At 39.4% G+C, this 15,106-nt stretch overlaps 1 protein-coding gene and 1 pseudogene across 1 annotated transcript in view; one reads left to right on the forward strand and one right to left on the reverse strand.

The window, feature by feature from the left end:
- Kctd16 (potassium channel tetramerization domain containing 16) overlaps positions 1 to 15,106 on the reverse strand; it is a 294,953-nt gene that overhangs the window by 167,844 nt on the left and 112,003 nt on the right. The gene's annotated exons all lie outside the window — the stretch shown is intronic.
- On the forward strand, positions 12,975 to 14,762 carry LOC106010161 (protein kinase C iota type pseudogene; annotated as a pseudogene).

Here is a 15,106-nt window from a genome sequence, read left to right on the forward strand (position 1 = left end):
TCACATTCCTCATTACAGGACCACTGCATGAGCTCACCTTAATGCAAATAAATTCTTAAAATGGACGGGCCACTTACTCCAAATCAAATCAATTTGGCATTCACATACTAAGTACCAAGAGGTGGCATTTTACAGTAGTGGGAGAAGCACTAGCTTTGAAGTCAGAGAGAAGTGGGTGCAAACTGAGCTTCCAATGTTTACAAATTGTATAATCTTGAGAAATTTATTTAATTTATAAATCTTAGTTACTTATTTCAAAAATATTGACTATTAAATGAAACAGTTAATGTTGAACCTTTAGCACAGAGACTGGCATATAAGTAGTTAATAAATAATTATTATTCTTAAAGCACTAGATGGATATTAAGAAGATATAGAGGCAGATAAGATGTTCCTCCAGACATCAAAGAGTTTAGAAGAGGATGTTGAAGTAAATACTTTTGATGGTGATAATGAGCATGCAAGCAAGGTCCATGCTTTAATGGGATTACATAGACTGTATAATGGGAACTTGCAGAGAAAGGATTCACTCCAGTTTGGGGGATTGGGCATATATTTCTATAGAGGAGATCACATTTGATTAGGATTGCACAGACAGACTTTAAAGAAATGGTAAGGAAAAAAACCATGAGAAAAGCAAAGGCATGGGAAGTACAGTACTAACTGAGCAGGAGCAACCAGACCTCTGAGGCTGGCAGTGATTATTGGTAAGGCCAGAAAGGTGGGCTGGTTATAGACTAGAAAATTCTAGGTAACTCACAAACTATGGCTTTATTCTATAAGCACAGGTTGAGTATCCCTAATCTAAAGATCTGAAATCCAAAATGTTCCGAAACCCAAAATTCTTTGGGTTATGACATAATACCACAAGTAAAATATCCTACACTATGAACCTTTATTTTATATACAAAATTATTTAAAATACTGTATAAAGTTGCCTTTAGGCTATATGTATAATGCATATATGAAACATAAATCTATTTTTCATCCCTAAATGCCTTATTATGTAAATGCAAATATTCCAAAATCTCCCCAAATCTGAAATCTAATACAGTTGTGACCCCAAGCATTTAGAATAAGAGAAATTCAATCTGTAGTAGAAAGCTATCAATCACTTCAGAATAAAGGAATTACTTGTCCAGATGAGATCAGAGGGGAGATATTTTGTTGTTGTTGTTGTTGTTCTGGTATGCTAAGAATAACTGTGGAATTGAATGGGTTTTCCCACAGTACAACAAAATAATTCCCAGGAGGGAGAAACTCTGACCTCCATAAATAACAGCTGGAATATCCAATCCTGGTTTTAGGCCTTTAGAAAGATTGTTAGCAACGGATGAAATCCTGAAGGGCACTGGAGCTAGCAGGAGAGATTCATTAATGTTAACAGTCAGGCTTACACTACCAGGCAATCTCGGGGTAGGTCCTCCCAGCCCAAGGCAAGCAGAGAATTGAGGAAGCAAGGTGAGCAAATAAGAGCAATGGGAAAGTCACTTAGTCCAGCAGCAATCACTAGCATAAAGTGATTGTGAACATACAGCATAGCTCCACTAGTGGTTGTCAGAGATGAAAAAGCAGAGCCTATAATGCTGGGCTGCTGTAGGTAGGGTTGTAGGGTCAGTGGAGAGGGTTCCGGTAGGTTCTTCTATCACACTAGCTGGAGTTGCAAAAGCACAACATGGAAGGACTTCCTCCTTCCCTGAAGTTTCTACACCAACCAAGTACACAGCAGAGAATATTCAGAATAATTAAACAGCAAGGCCAAGTTGATACATTTTTGGCTCCAGCCCTAGAAAAGTATAAGATTTGGGTTCAGTTACAAACTCCTGAAGGGGAGACTACAGGTACATTAGTCTCTGTATAATCATCACCTACTGTTGCCACAGGTAATGAAAATGATGATAGAGATTATAGTGATATAGTGATTTATTGGGGTATCAACTCAGCTCACAATAAACCCCATTGCTCCAAGAGCAATGGTGACCATCTGTATTAATTTTCTAGAATGGTAACAAAATATCATCCTAGTTTTCTAGATGTGGTAATAAAATATTACAGACTAGATGGTTTCAACAAGAGAATTTATTTTCTCACAGTCTGAAGTTTAGCAGGGTTGCTTTCTCCTGAAATCTCTCTGCTTTGGACTATAGATAACTCCTTTATATTTTGTCCTCACATGATCTTTCCTTGATGCATGTGCATCCCTAGTTTCTCTCTGTCCAAATTTCTTCTTATAAGGACACTGGTCAGATTGGATTAGAACCCACCCCAACAGCCTCATTTTAATTTAATCACTTTTTCAAAAGCCTGTTCTCCAAACACAGCCATATTCTGAGGTATTTGGTGTTAGGGCTCAAACATATCAATTTTAGAGAAACATCATTCAACTCCTAACATCATGTTGGCTGAAAGATCCTCCTACCAACACTGAACCAAGTAAGTCCTATGCCACACCAAGGTACAGTTGATTGGATGGAGGTGGACATTTGACCCAAGCAACACATGATAAAGTCTCTCTCTTGGGAATTTGGTATTGGAGTTTAGAGACAGTCCATCAACTTGATCTTTTGTTCTAAGGAGCTCTAAATGTATAGCTTCCCCCATTCCATATAAATCCAAAAGTGCAAGCAGCCAGGGAATAAAAATGAGGCCTAGTAGCCCAGGAAAACAAAGTTCAGAGGGAAAAATAATTTTGATATTCTCAGTGTATTGAAGTTCTCTGTTTATAGCTCCTCAAAAGGACCTGTGGCTCTAGCTTTCTGTGAGATCTGCCTGCTGTGTTTAAGGGAGGCAATCAAAAGGTGGTAGTGATGAGGAGGATGCTGCTGTCAATCAGTCACAACTTGAGCTGCCCTTTGGGATGACCAGAGCAATCACTTGCCTTTTCTCTGTCTGCTCATCACCTGCGACCAAAGCATCTCAGAATTACTCAGTAGATCTTTCTAGCATGTTCCCACCCAACTGCTCTTTCTAATACCCAATCACATTCCCATTGCTTTCATTTAAACTCACTTATTCCAGTTGTCTTCACTCATAGGGCAGAAACTGCTTTACACTTTCCACATGGCAACATGTTCTGCCCTTGAGGAATAATCAAATCAAATTCCTCTTCCTTCCTCTTCTCCAGACTGATCAATTCACACTGCTTCAGCCTCTTCTCAAAAGAAATAATCTTCTATTAAGCTCTGGGTGCCTCACAGATTTCTCATATCCATCATAAGGGTCAGAGACCACATCTGGACCCCTTTATAATGTGAGGCCCCAACTGAAGCTGAGTGCCAAGGAAAGATGACTTGCTTATGCTGCCCAGCGTATCCTTCCATTGCATTTGGAGATTATGTCACCCTTTTTCTTTGCCCACAACAATACTGCCCACACCAGCTATTCATATCAAACCTATATTTAACTATGACACCCTGGTCTTTTTTTGTTTTATCTAAATTAAGTTCATTTTTATCTTTATATAATTGCTTTGGTCCTTGTTTTATTTACTATAAAGCATTTCATTTAGGTATTAAATTCCCTTTTTGTGCAAATACTTTTGTAGCATCAAAAAATTTAGATCCAAGGTGCCAGGAAGGTTGATCATATGTGGTGGGAGTGGTAAAGTGGCAGTTTTAGGCTCAGTAGTGCCATACATGTATTTTCTGTGGCAGTAATTTTTAAAGTGTGCTTAAGTCTATATTACTCTAAGCCTGAGTTGACATGCACTCTCTGAATTGCCACAGAACTAATTCCTATCTTTTGTGTTTTATTCTTTCCACAGAGCTTTGATGGCATTTAAGTTTAAACTTCTACATCCAACTAGCTCATATGAAACAGAGGGTGAGAACTGGAAAGAAATGACTGCTGGTGCCATGGAGCTGTGTACTAGAAAGTCTGCGCCCTAACTTGTCACTTATTTCCCACCCCGCCTAGTTCTCCCACCATAGTCTATAGGCAGGAAGAAGAAAAATGAATAATAAAAAGTCTTGAACATTTGAAATGATATTTCCGATGATGACCAAACAAGTACACATCACTCTGGATAAAGAGCATAAAAAACTCAATGATGTTGGAAACTTAAAAAGAGGTTCAACCTTTGGCTGTTCCCACACAAAGGCCAAAAGTTCTATTTCCTTCTCTGAACAGCCCAACCCCACCTGGAGGTCTCAGAGAATCTTAAAGATGCTATAAATGATTTTTTTTTTTTTTTTTAGTACCAGGGATCGAACTCGGGTCCTTATGCTTCCAAGGCAGGTGGCAGAACCACTGAGCTAAATCCCTGGCCCTATAAAAGATTTTTAAACAAATCATAATGGGTTTTATAGGGATCAAACAGATCTTTACTATCACTCTAGAGAAAAAAATCATTTTTAAGGCTTGGGCAATTGACAGTCATTTGCTGCATAAAAGGGACTGCAGTTGAAGTACCATACTTTCAATGACATTTTCTGGGGGGGAAAAAAGGGTAAACTAGAGAGAAAAAAAACACTCTTGTTCAGAGAAAGTCTGCTTGCATTCTTAGGTCTGGTGTCCTTGACATGTCTATAGGGTTGCTAATGACCAGCAAACCACATGCCTTCTGAAGGGAGAAACTATGCTCTGATAATGCCAATTACATAACAAAATAGTACACAAAATAAGAGAGGGAAAACTGGCTGAGTGATCAATAGAGGTAATTGGATTTCTCCTCTACAATATAGAAAAAATTTCCATACTCCACAATATCCTGCCACTCATTCCATATACTGTACTTTTTCTCTACCAGTTATATTCAGCCAAATGGGAGCTAAATTACAAAAGAATAATAAAGAAGGAAGAGACAAGTGGGATTTTCAATCATTTTTCTGTATCAAACTACAAAAAGCACTCTGTCCTTCATGTACAACTTGTGGTGTATACTTTCATGTTATTTTAAAATATTTTATGCACTAGAGCAATTGCTTTTACTGAATATGTGAATCTCAGACCTAGAATCAGAAACAGGCTATTTTATAGTTAAGTCATTCTTTCTTTGATACTGTACTTAAAGTGCAATAATAAGTGTTCAGGGAACTAGAAGTCATTTGAGCTGATTCTAATCAGAAAGAAAAACCAGTGAGTAAAGATTTATGAATTTGTTAACAGGTTCACAAATAGCCTGGGGGTAAGTGAAGCTACAATCCACAAAAACAGTTCATATTGTGTGCAGCATTATTCTGTAGGAAGGGTAGGACCCAAATCCATGGTTGAGGGCCCTCTCACTTCTTGACACAAAAGCCTCCTGTTTTCTGTCTTCTATAATTCATTTCATTCAGAAGTATTCATTACATACCTAGTGTGACAGTATTTGATCTTTTTTTTAAACACATTTCTTTCTCTGTTTTTTAATCTACTTTTTCTTCTTTCCAAAGCCTGCCCAGAGTTCCTCAAAATCCATAAAGTCACCACAAGGTTGTCTAAAATACTTGACCAAAGTGTTGTGATAACACTGCCTGACACTTTACTTTGTATAGTGACCACTTATACATGAGTTTTAGGGTCAGAAAATCGAGTGAAATTCTACTGATTTTAGGTATTTGCACTCAAACAAGTTACTTAAACTGCCTGTGTCCCAATCTCTCATTTAAAATAAAGAGGTAGTGATAAACCTGCCTCATAGTGTTTGCATAAAAATTAAATGAGACTCTACCCTCAAAATATTTAGAATGATTGCCACAGAGTATTGAATAAGTGAAATATTATTAGAGACAATAACAGTTAAATGAAATAAAATAATGTTTTTTAAGATTTTTTTCCATTTTCATGAATCCTAAACGTATCTAAAACTAAAATCTACTATGCTGAAGATCCAAAAAGATAAAGTTTTTGAGGGAGTGACTTTTAAGCATGAGTTGCTAAGAAAAAAACTATAATATATTTTTGCTCACAGGGTGATACACATAGTGGTAATTTCCATCCTATTAAGAGTAGCAGAGCTTTATCAAAGGTATCCTCTTCAGTGGGTCAAGACCACATTGTACAAGTGAATTTTAAAAGTACAAATGAATTCCTAATCCACTTGTAAGGCAAGAGTTTTCTAAGCACCTGCCATTACATAAAATTTTGTAAGAAAGATAAAAGCAAAACATAAATTATCTTAATATTCCACAGAGTTTAAAATTTGGCTGAGCAGTAAGGATAGGCATGCTTGTCTTAAGAATTAACCAGCGGTCTTCTTAGCTATTTATATAGCCTACAGTTCTTCTTACTTCTAGTCTTACTCCTTTTTAGTTCAAAGGAGTCCATAGGGCTTCAGATCCAATTATTTAACTGTTGAAAATCTTTCCCACTCCCTTCAGAATGAATTCTATTTCCTAGAACATTGAATTCAATGTCCTTCACAATCTTACTGATTCTATCTTCCTTGCCTCTCTCCTTTCATCTGCCTCATAATATTCTATAGTCAAATGTTTTCACCATTTTCTGAACATGGCTTGTCCTTACTCTGTACCTGCTAGGTATTCCACTTGGATCACATCTTCCTCCCCTCATCCTGGCAAAGTTCTGCTTAGTGTTTAAGAGGAATACCTCATATTGTAAAATCCTTTGGGTTCACTCTCCTTTTTCACTCAGCCATATTGTTTGCTAATTATGAGCGTATACGGCAATATCCTTCACCAGAATGTCAGGTCTTCATTAGTAGGACATATCTTCTTCATCTCATGCCCCCTGTAATTATCATTATCTCTGTGATGAGCTGGATAATCAATAAGTATTCAATGCATGACTGAATGTATAAAGTCCATTGTAGCTTGCATATGACATTACAAAATGCTCTGTGGATTACAAACTGCTCCCTATATATTATCTTAGTGAAAGGTACAAAGCAATTTGTGTACAATTAAATAGTACAACTGGCAAGTTCTAAAAAGTGGGTACAAAACACTAGCAGCCACATTCAGAGCAAGTTGCAAGAATTTGGGAGAAGAGATAATGGAATGAGAACTTAAGAACTTAAAGGATAACAGTGAAGCAGAGATATTTTGTGATGCTGCATGCAAAATATCTAGATTTATTTTTTTAAAGGAGTAACTGGCTAGATCAGAAACCTAAGAGACTCACTTCCCTACAGTGTCCTGAATATAATACTACTTTGATTCCATACTACTGCATTTAAGAAATAGAAAACTATTTTGTAATAATACAAGCATATTCCAGTTCACATCTGAGTGTGGCAGTAAGATTCCATTAGAGTCAACCACAGCTACTGGGCTCAACTGATTTAAAAACAATGCAGTTGTGTTGATCATGAAACAATCTGTATTGATTTCTAAGATATCCAGACATGAGCAATTATGGATGAATTTTTATGGGCTGCAATCCCTTCATCTCTTGATCTACAATAAAACATAATTTTGTGCCAGCAATGCCAGCATTATAAGTTTTTATTTTTGTTATAAGACAGATGAATAAATATCATTATACTTTTTGGTTGTTAAAAATGAAATCCTAATTTTATATTATGCATAGCTATAAATATTTTCTTAACCATTTAAATTCCTTTCTCAGTATTCCTTTCTTTCTTTCTATTCTAATACCCAGCATACACCTACTATTCAAACTGGTCAACCAAAGGATGTGGCTGTAAAGACCAAAACCAAAAAAAAAAAAAAAGATTTCTATTCTCAAAACTTTTGAAATTGACAATAAAATAGGACAATTTTTACTTTCCACAGAGGATTCTAGTAAATCACACAATCCACTGGCATGTAAATGCTGTGACCCTAGACCCTGGATTTGTGTAAATGAGAACATCCCTATTTGATTATGGATTTTCCAATATCTCTCACTATAAAGATGTTGATATATCTTAACAGCATGTTATGAAAGACCTATAATGTCATAGTGACCACCAGGCTGTGTGAGTTTCACTAAAATGCATACATAAGTCAAACCCTTTACCTAGACAATAAAATAATATTAATGCCAATGTCAGAGACATGCATGATGATTATATAATTTGTGAAATTCTTAGCAGACCAAATCTTTTGATTATTTTTACCACTTTTCTTATACTCAGACTAGAACAAAAAAAAATTCCTCCCATGAAGAAGTACTTTTCATTTTTGGATGAATAGAAGTTCCCAAATCCTGCTCTGTCTACCTGGTACACCCTCATCCCCATACCTGCTGGACTGCAGGGCCCTCAGTCTCCTGATGTCAGCAGAAATTAGTCCAGACCTCTTCCTCGGGCCATTTTCTTGCTAAACACTAGTCAGAAATGGGACTGTCCTTGTACTTTATTCTTCTTTGGAAAGCAAATGAAATCCATTCACCTTTCTCTTACATGCTGAATGCCTTCCTATGAACCAGTATCTAGCTCTAAATTTCAGTCCTGGCCTTCACAGGAAGTCAGTGGTGATTTGAAAGTAGACTCACTCAAGTGCATATCTCTCTACTTAAGATCTAATTATCCTAAGATCTGGTTGAAGATGTTTTCCCATTTTTTAAAAAAGTTATATAATGTACTTGACATAAAGGGACCTTCATTTTTTTATTCTAGCCTCTAGTTTTATTGATTAGGATAGCTCTCAAAAACATAATCAGCAATATTGTCCCCAAAGTATGGAGTATTAGCTGATGTGCTTCTTCAATTAAATGTCTGTCTGAGCACTTTATTTCAGATAATACACACAAAAAACTAAAGTGATAAAATTAATGGTGGATGTAACTAATTCTCTTTTTAAACCTCGAGGGCAGCTGCTACAGTTAGGCAGGTGGCAAAAGAAAAATGGAATTCAAATGGAGTGCCCATTTATATTTACAACTTTAAAATAGAGGGTAAAATTATAAAACAATGAGAAATTCTGGTCTCTGTAGTCACCATCATCCATGGGGAGGAGGAAATTAAAACCTCTATGATAAAGACAGAAAATAGAGAATGTGTTTACAGTCAGTGAAACCTCTTTCTTCCCTGAAATTTTGTCAAACTATTTTTACTTATATCATAAGGTTTTATTACATTAAAGCAATGCTGTCAGCAAAGCAGGTTTGATCCCTAGAGGTGGTGATAGCAGACATGCTTGTCTTTTTCTTGATTTTGGAGTGAAGACAGTTTTTGACCATTTAGTTTAATATTGGCTGTTGATTTTTCATAGATGGCTTTTATTAGATTGAGATAAAGATCATCTATTCCAATTTTCTATAGAGTTTTTTAATCATGAATGAGTGCTGGAATTTGTCAAATGATTTTTCTGCATCTGTTCAGGTGACCTTGGTTCTGTTAATATGGTGTATTACTCAATTGTAGGAATGCTAGGCTAATGAAGTCCTGGGATGTAATTGTTTCTCTTTTTAGTTTTGTGAGAAGGCTCTCACTGTGTATTCCAGGACAGCCTGAAATTCACTGTTTCCCAGGCTGGCCTCAAACTCATGACCCATTTGCTTCAGCTTTCTGAGTGCTGGAATTACAGATGTGTACTACAACAATCATCATAGTATAATTTTTAAAGAAATAGTTTCTACAAAGATATTTAAACATGTTTTACAAATTAATAAAAGCCCCTCTAGCCAGCGATTTAGCTCAGTGGTTTTGCCACCTGCTGCGCAAGTGCAAGGACCTGAGTTGAACCCCCAGTACCATAAAAAAAATAAAAGCCCCTCCATATTCAAGGAGTTAAACCTTTAAGGAAAATATCCTTGATAAGTCCCAATTGAACAGTAAACATTTCTAGATTTTTCTAAGGGATAAATGCTATCTCCTCCAACTTGACTGAAAGCACCACATATAAGAAAATAATTAATTATGTAGAGACATGGAAACTTAAGGTCAACATTAAACCTAAGCACTGAATTTGATTTGGTTTACAGCCAATTCAGCTTGCTACCCAAATTGTGAAAAGAATTATGCCCGTGAACCAATGTACTACTGTAATTATCAAGTTACCAAAATCTTAACTTTCCCACAGCAGACAGAAGCCATGGTAGTAACGGTTGAGTTCCTCCAGCACCCTCTGTCTCAGTGACTTCTTTACTGCCACCAGGGCCTCTGGGCTCTACACCCTCCTCCAGCTTTTTGTTCTTGACCTTCAGGGACTGGAGTCATGGCTGAGAGGGGGTAGTGAATGCCAGCCATGCACCGGAGGGTACCAGCCCCCGATGAACACACTGGCTGCAGCAGGAGTCCATGGCGCTCCTGCCACCACACACAGTGCTCAGGCCTCGGCATCCAGCGGCCACTGGGCTCTGCTCTGTGGCACAGCTACAATTTCTACTGTGATATTGAAGAAAAATTGTAAGAAGAGAAATCTTTGCCATATTTCTGATCTCAGTGAGAAAGATTTGTGGCTCTCATCATGCACAGCAGCGATGGTATCCATCAGTGTCTTGTACATGTTCTTTCAAGCCATACTACTGAGAATGTCCATTAATGAAATGTTGCTCCAAGAATGATCCAGGCAGGGTCAGCTGAAGAAGCCACAAAGCAACAAGACTCATGTATTGAAGCAACTGGACTCTAATATTGAAGATATTTGAAGTCTTTATATTCTGAGATGGTTCGTTATGCAGTGACAATTGAACCAGGATGCTGATTTCTGTGAAGACATCAGGATCTGGGAGAGAGGGGAGGACAAGGAGCTGTGCTGCCTCCTCTTGGACATCAATGAGCCCCTGTGATGGAGGTGCAGAAGCCACACCAGCCCCATGCCCAGGATCTTGCTATGTAGTTTGGGCTGGCCTTGAACACAGTATGTAGCTGAGGCTGACTTCAAATGCATATCCTCAGTCTCCCAGTGCTGGGATTACAAGCATCCTCCACCATATCTGGAAGCAGTTAACAATTTTCTGGCAACATGTGACCTGATACTTCCTTCCTGATAAACACCACTCTCCCAGCCAGCTGCACAGTCATGAAGGGTAAACAAGCAGTGCTCCAAAGGGGACTGTCCTATACAAACTATCTTCTTCAGGTTCACCTCTTTGCAGATCCTGAAATCAAGATTTCAATAGCTTAAACTTGCTGGTATCAGGTTGATCCCCACATAGAAGAAATTTGTTATACAACTTTCTAGAGTAGGCCCAGGGACACAATAGCCACATAAAATCCTCAGATGTACTTCACAGTGCAAAACAGCAAAAAACCAGAGGAGCAGAGCCCCCCCCCCCAGTGCTGAAGAGGTGAGCTGCATGGGTGCCAGAAACACCACCCCCCCCAACCCTGGTGGCTGAGCTGAGACAGTATTTGGATCCATGGCACAGAGGTGAAGGGGGTCATAAAGGACATTGTTCTGAGCTCCAGAAGATAGAGCAGAAGTAAGCATCAGAAAGAGGGCCTCTCTCAGGCTCCTTGATGAAAAGGAAAGCCCATTGGAAAAGTGAAGAAAATCTCTGCAATAAAGGCACCCCAGACCACTGTAGTTGCACACTGAATCGGGCAGGATGGTGTGTGACTGCAGTCCCAGCAAGCTGGACAGCTGAGGTAAAACTCACATGGTGGAGTCCAGCCTGACCAATTTGGTGAGTTAGTGAGACCCTTAGTGGGTATCTGAAGTAAAATGTCTGAGGATATAGTTCACTGAGGAGATGCAGGGTACAAGCCCCAGTAATGCAAAAGTGAAAAACTAACAGATAGATGAGAAATAGATAAAAATATTCATAGATACTTAGATAAAAATAACAAAATAAGTGGCCACTGATTTATTTAGTATGAAGAAAAAATGGCTGTCATGGGTGGAGACAGGGGAAGAGTCCCCACAGTCCTGGGCCTGACTCTGCTAAAGATGCAGATGGTTGTGGAAAAATCAGATAGAGACCGAAAGCGAAGAAGTAAAGTTGTACTTTTATTCAGTAAGCATGCAAGAGTACACTGCCTTCTTGCAGAGAGACAGGCAGGGCTGCCCAAAACAGAGCCACCATTGGAGGGGGCTCAAGATGCTGGTTTTATAGTAGTTGGGGCCTATCCTGCCTCTGGGCTGAGGGCACCCCTACTTGATTGGTTAAAGACTAACTTAGCTCATTACTAGGGAAGGGTCTTTTCAGGGGCCCTTTACATTTTAGGGCCAAGGTTCTTTTTCCTTTTGATCTTAGCAAACCAAGCTTTGCAGGGTACAGCATGAAGGGGAGGTGTATCCTCAGTAGACTGTCAGCTTTTTATGGGTGGTTAAGCCTGTTCTGCCAGCTATCTGAAGTCCTTTGGGGAGGGGCTCATCTCTCCCTGCCTAGGGGTTGCTATCCCTACAGGGCTATAGGCTTTTCTATTACATGGAGACTCAGGTTATGGAACCCCCAAGACCTGGGCTCACTTCCTTGGCAACATCTCCAAACAGAACTTGGAACCCTTGTTAATGGGTGTCACAGTCTAGTAACAGCCATCTCCCAAGCTCACTTGGCTGGAGACAGTCAACAGTGAATACGCTGAGCTGCTTCTCCACTTTGAGAGGCTGCAGCCTCAGGACCCCAGGTAGAGAAAGTATCTGTGAAAGATTAAGAAGATGGCTGACTCCATCCAGATGCTGCAAGCCATGCTATAGCAGCTGCATGACTGTTACAGACACCCCAGGGACGGTCTCCCCAGGAGTGACCACCAGTGACCTACCAAAATCAAGGTACCCCAGTGAAGTCTCCCTAAGCCCAAACACCAATGGCACAGAAACTGGGAAGAGCATGGGGCAAGTATCACCAGGCCCAGAAACACCCAGTAGCTCTGGGAAGTCCTCCCCAGAGCCGGGCAAAGAAAACCTAGAGAGTCAAAGTCCGGGGGGGGGAGAGAAGTCACAGACACCAGCCCCCAAGAGACACTGAGAAGCCTGGTGTATATCTGACCAGGCCTGGCCACCACTGTTGGAAACAACTTCACAAAGAGCCTTGCAGGATTCCAGTCAGTGTGGTCCCTGCAGACAGTCAGGCCGCTCTTGTTCTCTGAACCCTGCCTGCCTATTTCCCTGGCCAGCCAACCTATCTATGTTCCCTTCTTCCCAGGCACCTCCACCACCCACACTTCTACCCGATCAGCCCTGATTTTGGGAAGGGACATCATGACAATCTCTCTTGAGAATTCCATCCCCTTTGAGGGCCTGTGTGATAAAGATTGAGATGTGTGGTGTTTGGACAATAAACATCTTTTCACCACACACTGGGTAGAGGAGGAAGGAGACCCATATGCAGTGTCACCTCAGTTGGAGTTAGAAGAGGCCATTAGGGTTTCTGAGCTAAAGAAAGATTCTGAGATCTTAATTCATTCATTGCCTTGTATACCAGAACATCCTAAAGTGCCTTGTCCAGGAGAAGAGAAATCCATCCACCACAGAGCTGCAGGCTGCTGGAGAAAGCTGTATTATGGGAATGGCCACACTTTTCAGGCCAAACGCTTCAGCAGGCGAGCTCACTGTGCTGTCTGCACAGACCATGTAGGGGGACTTGGCTGCCAGGTGTATAAGTGCACCAAGTGCAAACTCTCAGTTCACAAGAAGTGCCACAAACTTGTCACAATTGAATGTGGGCAGCATTCTTTACCATCAGAGCCCATGGTGCCAGTGGATCCATCATCCATGGCTTCAGACCCTGCACAAACAGCGATCCCACATAACCTTTCAACTCATGAGGCTTTAGAACAAGTTGATGAAGAGAATGAGGCAGGGAACACCAGGGAAAGTGGCAAAGCTTCATCTGGTTTAGGTCTTGAGGACTTTGATTTGCTCCAAGTAATTGACAGAGGAAGTTATAGGAAAATACTGTTAGTCCAACAGAAAGAATCAAATCATATGTATGCAATAAAGGCAGTGAAAAAAGAGCATGTCAACGTTGATTGGATACAGAGAGAGAAGCGCATTCTACAGCAGGCATCCAATTATCCTTTTCTAGCTGGACTGCATGCTTGCTTCCAGACAGAAAGCAGACTGTTCCTTCTTCTAGACTATGTCAATGGGGGAGATCTACTGCTTCATGTGCAGCAACAAAGATGGCTTCATGAAGAACATGCCAGGTTTTACTCTGCAGAAATCAGTTCAGCAGTCAACTATCTTCATCAGCAAGGAATACTTTACAGAATTTTAAAATTAGAAAATGTAATACTGGACTCAGAAGGGCACATTAAAACTCATTGATTTTTGCTTGTGTAAGGAAGGCTTACAGCCAGGAGACATGACCCGCACTTTCTGTGGCACTCCTAATTTCATGGCTCCAGAGCTTATAAGAAGGGAAGATTATAGTTTCAGTGTGGACTGGTGGAATCTTGGTGTACTGATGTATATCATAATGATTGGAGATTCTCCATTCCATCTTGATGAGAGCTCTGATAACCCTTATGAAAACTCAATCAAGCATGTCTTGCAAGTAATTTTGGAAAGAGACATTGTCATACCTTGTTTTCTGTCTGTACAAGCTGCAAGTGTCCTAGAGAGTTTTCTGAACAATGACCCTAAAGAACAACTGGGTTGTCATCCTCACAGGGGCTTTGCTGATATTCAAGAGCATCCGTTCTTTCAAAATGTGGACTGGGACATGATGGAGCAAAAGCATGTGGTGCCTCCATTTAAACCAAATATCTCTGAGTGATTCGGTTTGGACAACTTTGATCCTGAATTTACTAATGAACCTGCCCAGCTCACCCCAGATGATAATGATGTCGTGAGGGAGCTTGATGGATATGAATTTGAAGGTTTTGAGTATATCAATGATCTTATGATGTACGAAGAAGGGGTCTGATCCCCATTTTTCAACTATGCATTTTCCTTATGTTGCCATTTAATGCTTGGAAAAACTTGTTACCAGCCTAGATAGAATTAACCATTTCAGAGATGTCTGGAAGCTAATTTTAATTTATTATTTTGAAGCTATATTTAGATGTAATACTTGATTCTTATAGTCTATAGTAGAGAATATGGAATTTTTTGTTACTAGATTAGTTTTTTATGAACTGATTTAAATAATAATGAGGCAATCACTTGTTAACCACATTTGTATATACATTCCATTTGTTGAGTGGGACATGCCTAGTATTTTTTCTTTTTACTTATGATACAAGAAAACAATTTGTCTTTTCAGTAAAATATCTTACCTGTGCTAGTTTCTCTCCAGCTACACTTTTGAAACTGACCACATTTTGAGGTCAGTTTATGTAGTTTTCAGGAAAATCCAAAAAATACCAACAATTGTGAATAAAAACACA

This window comes from Heterocephalus glaber, unplaced genomic scaffold (genome assembly GCF_053883595.1).
Source record: "Heterocephalus glaber isolate CG9 unplaced genomic scaffold, H.glaber_assembly_v1.0 deba00001463, whole genome shotgun sequence".
NCBI lineage: Eukaryota > Metazoa > Chordata > Mammalia > Rodentia > Bathyergidae > Heterocephalus > Heterocephalus glaber.